Here is a 6,536-nt window from a genome sequence, read left to right as displayed (position 1 = left end):
ATTTAACTTTGTTTCAAAAGAACTTGGATCAGCATGGATTATATTATTCACGATAGGCAACCACTCTTCAAGATTGTCAAATTTGTTCCTCTGTTGGAACCTATATGCACAATTCAGAAAACTATGATGACTATAATTTTATTCCAATTGATCAGTAGCATGTAGCTGCCTGAAAGACACCATTAAACTGAGAATAGTCAACATGTTGATTACAAAGCCAGATCATCTCTGGGGCTCCTGGATGGCTCAGTTGGTTGAGAGTTGGATTCTTGATTCCAGCTCAGGTCCTGATCTCAGGGTTGTGGGACTGAGCCCCAGGTCAGTCTGCTTAAGATTCTCTCTCCTTCTCCCTCTCCTCCACCCCACTAATGTGCTCTCTCTCAAAACAAACAAACAAACAAAAAATAAAGCCAGATTAGTTTCTCTAAAAATGGAGAATTTCTTTTTTTTTTTTTAAGATTTTATTTATTCATGAGAGACACAGAGACAGAGAGAGGCAGAGGGAGAAGCAGGCTCCATGCAGGGAGCCTGACGTAGGACTCGATCCCGTGTATCCAGGATCCCTCCCCGGGCTGAAGACGGTGCTGAACCGCCGAGCCACCCCGGCTGCCCAAAATGGAGAAGTTCTTAACCATAGATCTTACAGATTTTATGGATTCTTGTCTAATCTGAAAGTTTCTTTGCAGATGAGTGGAAGGAGTTGAGCAGCTGAGCCTAAAGACTTTCCTGTCTTGAAAAATTATTGGTTCAACTCATTAATGTATTTTCTCAATTGTACATCTAGCCATACCCTGTCTCTCTTACTAGGTTTTTAAAGCAACTGTTAATAATTTACTTATCTGCTTCTATATTGCTGTTTACCTACTACCCTGGGAATGGACTTTCTCCTGGATTGCTGCTCAGTTCTTATGTTGGCTCTTGTCCTGCTTGGGCTGCTTGCTCTTCTCACTTTTCCAGAAACTCCTGGCACTGCTCCTGGTTGGCTCCCGGTGCTATACCTGCCAACTCTTGCTGATTCCTCCCACTTATCATTTCATGTCCCAATCTGTTCTGGACTTGTTCCACCTCAAACTGGTGCCACCTCATTTGTTTTCCTTTTCTCTGTAGCTCGATTCTAGATCTGTTGCATAGGACAGGACTGACCAAGGCACACACAATTTACCTACAATACCTCCTCACTGTTAAATTGAATGGATCACATTGACCAAAAGTTATGACCAGGATGATTCTGGAAATTATTCTTTGCACTGGTCTGTAAATCTAGTCTTACAGGTACAATTAAGGAGTACTCAAATGATTGATCTTGAAAACCTAACAGGGTTGCAGGAGATTCCAAATCTACTTATCCATTTTTTAAAGATTTTATTTATTTATTCATGAGAGACCCAGAGAGAGAGAGAGGCAGAGACATAGGCAGAGGGAGAAGCAGGCTCCCCACAAGGAGCCTGATGTGGGACTCAATCCCAGGATCCCGGGATCATGACCTGACCCAAAGCCAGATGCTCAACCACTGAGCCACCCAGGTGTCCCTGCTTGTCTTTTTTTTTTTTTGAAGAGTAGCATCTAATGATTTGATAATATCTCTAAAGTCAGGAACTTTATGTGAGAATGATTTTCTGATGTTGGATAAATTTTATAAGATAGAAAATAATTGAAAATCTCTGATTTTCTTTCTTTCTTTCTTTCTTTCTTTCTTTCTTTCTTTCTTTCTTTCTCTTAGATTTTATTTATTTATTGAGAGAGAGAGCAGGGGGAGGAGCAGAGAGAGAGAATCCCAAGCAGACTCCATGCCCAGCATGGAGCCCAACGTGAGGCTTCTCCTGACCATGAAAGCATGACTCAAGCTGAAATCAAGAGTCAGGCATTTAACCTACGGAGCTATCCAAGTACCCCTGGAAACCTCTAATTTTCTAACTATAGAATGGACTTAATATAGTACTAGTTACCAGATATTTCGTTTAGATTTATTTCCTGATCTACTTTTTTAAATAGTCTTTTACAAAAGGCTTGATAATTCCTCTGTGAGAGGAGAATGGTTACAAGCTGATTAAATGCTGAATAAATGTAGTTCGGCTCTTAAATTGATGTCATCAGTTCTTTCTCTCCTATGTGAATGCCACATCTCTATCTGAAAATGGAGTCTATTCCTCTGCCACCAGGAATCTGGGCTGACCTCTGAGAGCTTCAACCAATAGAATATGGTGGAAATAGCAAGGTGTCCATTTTGGGCGTGATCTTTGTGAGAGCCAAAAGCTTCTACTTTCTGCCTCTTAGAGCTCCGAGCTTCCATAACAGAAATCCAAGTTACTTTGCTAGAAAGAAAGACTACTCTAAGGATCACAGAAATAAATGCTATTCATGTAAATAAGAAGCAATCCTGGATACTTCCCCCAGTTGAGCCTTCACATGGCTCCAGTGTCAGCAACTGTATGACTGCAACTGTGTGAGAGATCCCAAGGGAAGTCTGCCCAGATGAACTCATTCAACTAACAAAACTAGAAGAGATAATAATAAGCTGTTGTTTAAGCCACTAAGCTTTGGTGTGGTTGATTATATAGCAGTAGATAACTGAGACAAATGAGTCCCAAGTTTCAGGATAAAGCAAGAATCCAAACCAAGTACTTTCCATCAAAAAATCCTCTCTGGATTTCTCTCTCCACATTCAATCTAGTTGGCTTTTCTCCAGTTGTTTTATCCATAATGTTAGTAATGAATGTGAATGATTACTGTTAAGCCTAAGCCTTCTATGTGTGGGTATGTATATATAAATCTTAAAGTTTGTTTGCAAATTTGTTATATAAATACAATTCACAAAAGCTATTGGCACATCACAAAATCGGGCATGTATAATTAATGGTGGGGAATCCCAATGGAGATCACCAAATTTTACATATCAGTGACTTATTGGGCAACAAGAATATACCATCTGATATGTGCTCTTATTCTTTTTTCCATAAGTGGGTACTAATAGAAGCCATTCTCTGGTCACTAAAAATATTCAACCTGATAATTTTCTCTCTGGCTTCCTAGAGAAAATATCCTGCATGATAATTTGTTATCTGGCTTCCAGAGGAAATTAATCCTCTCCCATTACCAAGAGGCAATTCCAGCCCCTAGAATCTAGAAATATAAAACTTCTAGAGCCACAGCTTGGCTTCTGAATAGCAAATCAGTCTCCTGCTTAAACTCTCTGACTCTATATCCTGATTTCAGCAACTGGACCTTTGATTTGCTCTTTGTGTCCAAAAATAGAGAGGAGATGGTAACTATGAAAAAGAAGAGCCAAAAATATATTTCACATTTACAACATATGAGGCATTTTTCTATGTGCTTCTAGGTTATCTTCTAATCCAGTGATACAGAGACTTCTCCTCTCCCTGGTTCTCTACATTTCAGCAAATGTTCCCCATCCCGTGTATACACAGTCACTTAATCCCCAATCCAAGACATGTCCTTGATGTCTCTCTTCATTTCATACTTTGAATCAACTCCATTATTACACTTTGGATACAAGTAAATGAAATTTTATGGTATGTGAATTAAATTTCAATAAAGCTATAATTGAAAAAATTAAAAATATGTCTAGAATCTTTCCTCTCCTCATCACCACCACTATCATCTTTGTTCAAATCTGCACATTTTCCTGCCTGGTTTTCTGGTCACCTTGCTTCAAATCTTCCCCACTTATGGTCTATTTCCACATTGCACTCAGAATGATCCTCCAAAACCCAAATCCCTGACATGTTACTTTCTTGATCAAACCTCTTCAGTGATTTCCCATCACCCTGAGAATAAAAAAGGTTCATCAAGGTCCCCCATGATCTGGCCTTTCTTTTAAACATCAACTCTATTACTCTCCACTTGCTCCTTTCCTCCACCATACTGGCCTTCTTGCTCTACCTGAAATGTGCTAAGTTCACTCCCGTCTAAGAATGAATAGTCTTAGCATTGGTATTCTCTCCATCTGGGACATGCTTCCTTCAGATCTTACAGATCTCTGTTTAGTTCTTCTTATCAGAGACCTTCCAACGCCCTTCCCTATGATATCCTTTCCAAACCTCCCCATTATTAGCTCCTTAAACTGCTTTACCTTTTCTTTATAGCACTCATCATTATGACATCATATAACATTGCCATTGGTTCATAGCAATGTAGTCTCATGAATAGAGAGGCCTTATCTGTCTCCAGCGCTCAAAATAGTATCTGGCACATAGCAAGTGCTCAGTAAATACTGTGGAATGTTGAATGAATGTGATTGGCGAATTAAGAATGAAGGTATAAATATTACTAAACATCTATCTTTGCCTGGTTTACCACTTTTTCTGTTCAAGGACACTCTCTTCTTATCACAAACAGCAACTTTGCATAACATAATTGTGCTCTGGTTGGGTCTTACTCCCACCCACTCCCCAGAGCTTTGAGGGTTGCAAATATCCTAGCCACTTTGAAGAGATACTGGCAATCTCAAATGGTAGGAAGAAAAGATCTCTAATACACCCCCACAAAAGGCCTCCAGTGCTCTCCTCCCACCAGAAGGACTAGGGACCCATGAGCTCCATCAAAATCAGGAAAACATTTTCCTAAAATTATCAGTACTGAAGCCCAATTATATATTCTCCAATAACTGTTTATTATATGTGAATTTATGATAGGTCCTGGGCTGGACACTGAATATTTGAAACTAAGTACAGTAGAGTCACTTAGAAGGTCCCTTCAGTTTCCCTTGACGAAAACACATTGTTTAAAGAAGACACTAACCTAATTTTTCAATAACACATCATTGCTTTTTCAGTTCAAAGCACGAACATATTTCTTATTTTCTACGCTGGTAAGAGCGAGCTTAATATCACTCCTTCCCACGGACAATGTCTCTCTTAGTCCCCTTCCTTCTGCTCTCCTCTCACAGAATATGTCCATCTTCTCTTTAGATGTTAGCCCACTCACCATACTCTTGATTTCACCACTTCCAACTACCCCATCATCGTTCCATCTCTGTAATTTTTATCACCAAATATGTCAAAAGAACATCTTCATCCTATACTGAAGTTGTTTAGTATCACCAACGATCTCCTCTGAGCTCAGTGCACTTTCCACACTCTCTTCCTCCTGCCACTCTCTAAAGTGTTTGACCCTGTTGACCTTTCCCTCCTCCTCAGACTGTCCTCTGCCTCATTTGAGTTGATCCTACACTATTCTGTTCTTCCCTCCTCTCCTTCTATCAGTGATCCTCGGTCTCCCCCACAGGCTTATCTTCTTCCCGTACTCTGCAAATGTAGAGTCCCCAAGGCTCTGTCTTTCAGTCACTCTTCCCCTATGAGATTTGCATCTGCATTCATTACTTCAGCTGTCACCTCTTTAAGGGGCCCCACAGTCTACATCTTCAATTACATCCACAAGCCTAAATTCTATTCCCATGGATCCATATGTTTAATAACATTTCCATCTGAAATTCCTCAAATTCAGCGTAACTAAAATAAAGCATCATATTCCCATTCTAAAAGTCAATTCTCTTTCTCATTTTTCTAATTTCATTTGAATAATACCAATATCATGGTATGATACCACCACTGTCTAATCATCTTCAGCTTCTCGCTCTGTGTGTCCCCTCTGTTCTCCAAACAGATGAGCTTTCCAGTTTTGTTGATGTCCTTTGCAGATTGCCTATTCATTTTCTGTCATGTTCATCACTGCTCTGGTTCTCCCTTTAGTATCTCCTCCCTGGACTCTTCAAGTAGCCCCATAAATGTCTTTAGCTTCTCTTCAATCCTTTCCTCAATTAGCTTCCAAAACCTCCTATGGTTTATCATTTCCTGCTAAACAGACTCTAAATTCCTTAGTCTGGAATTGAAGACACTATTATTTCTCTGTGTTGCACCTTACCCTTTACGAGAAGTGGACTTTTCACTTTTTTCCTGAGTACATCTTTTTTAATACTCTTATGTGCACCCAGATCACTTTCTCCCCATTTCCTTCTCATAAAATCTTACTTTATTTATGCCCAAACCAAAGGATACATCCTCTGTTAAGTTTTTTATGACTAAACCCAGTCAAAAGAAATCTCTCTATTTTAAACTTCCTGAGACCCAGTAATTACACTACTAGGTATTTACCCCAAAGATACAGATGTAGTGATCCAAAGGGGCACCTCACCCCAATGTTCATAGCAGCAATGTCCACTATAGCCAAGCTGTGGAAAGAGCCAGATGTCTATTGACAGATAAATGGATAAAGAAGATGTGGTTTATATATACAATGGACTACTACTCAGCCATCAGAAAGGATGAATAACCACCGCTTACATCGACATGGGTAGAACTAGAGGGTATTATGCTGAGCAAAATAAGTCAGTCAGAGAAAGACAATTACCATATGGTTTCACTTATATGTGGAATATAAGAAAGAGTGCAGAGGATCTGAGGGAAGGGAAGGAAAACGGAATAGGAAGTCATCAGAGAGAGAAACACCATAAGACTTAAAAAAAAAAAAAAAGACTTTACTTATTTATTAGAGAGAGAGAGAGAGGAAGCACACAAGCA

This window comes from Canis lupus, chromosome 8 (assembly GCF_048164855.1).
Source record: "Canis lupus baileyi chromosome 8, mCanLup2.hap1, whole genome shotgun sequence".
Lineage (NCBI taxonomy): Eukaryota > Metazoa > Chordata > Mammalia > Carnivora > Canidae > Canis > Canis lupus.
The sequence above is the reverse complement of the archived record's forward strand: the minus strand, read 5'-3'. Positions refer to the sequence as shown.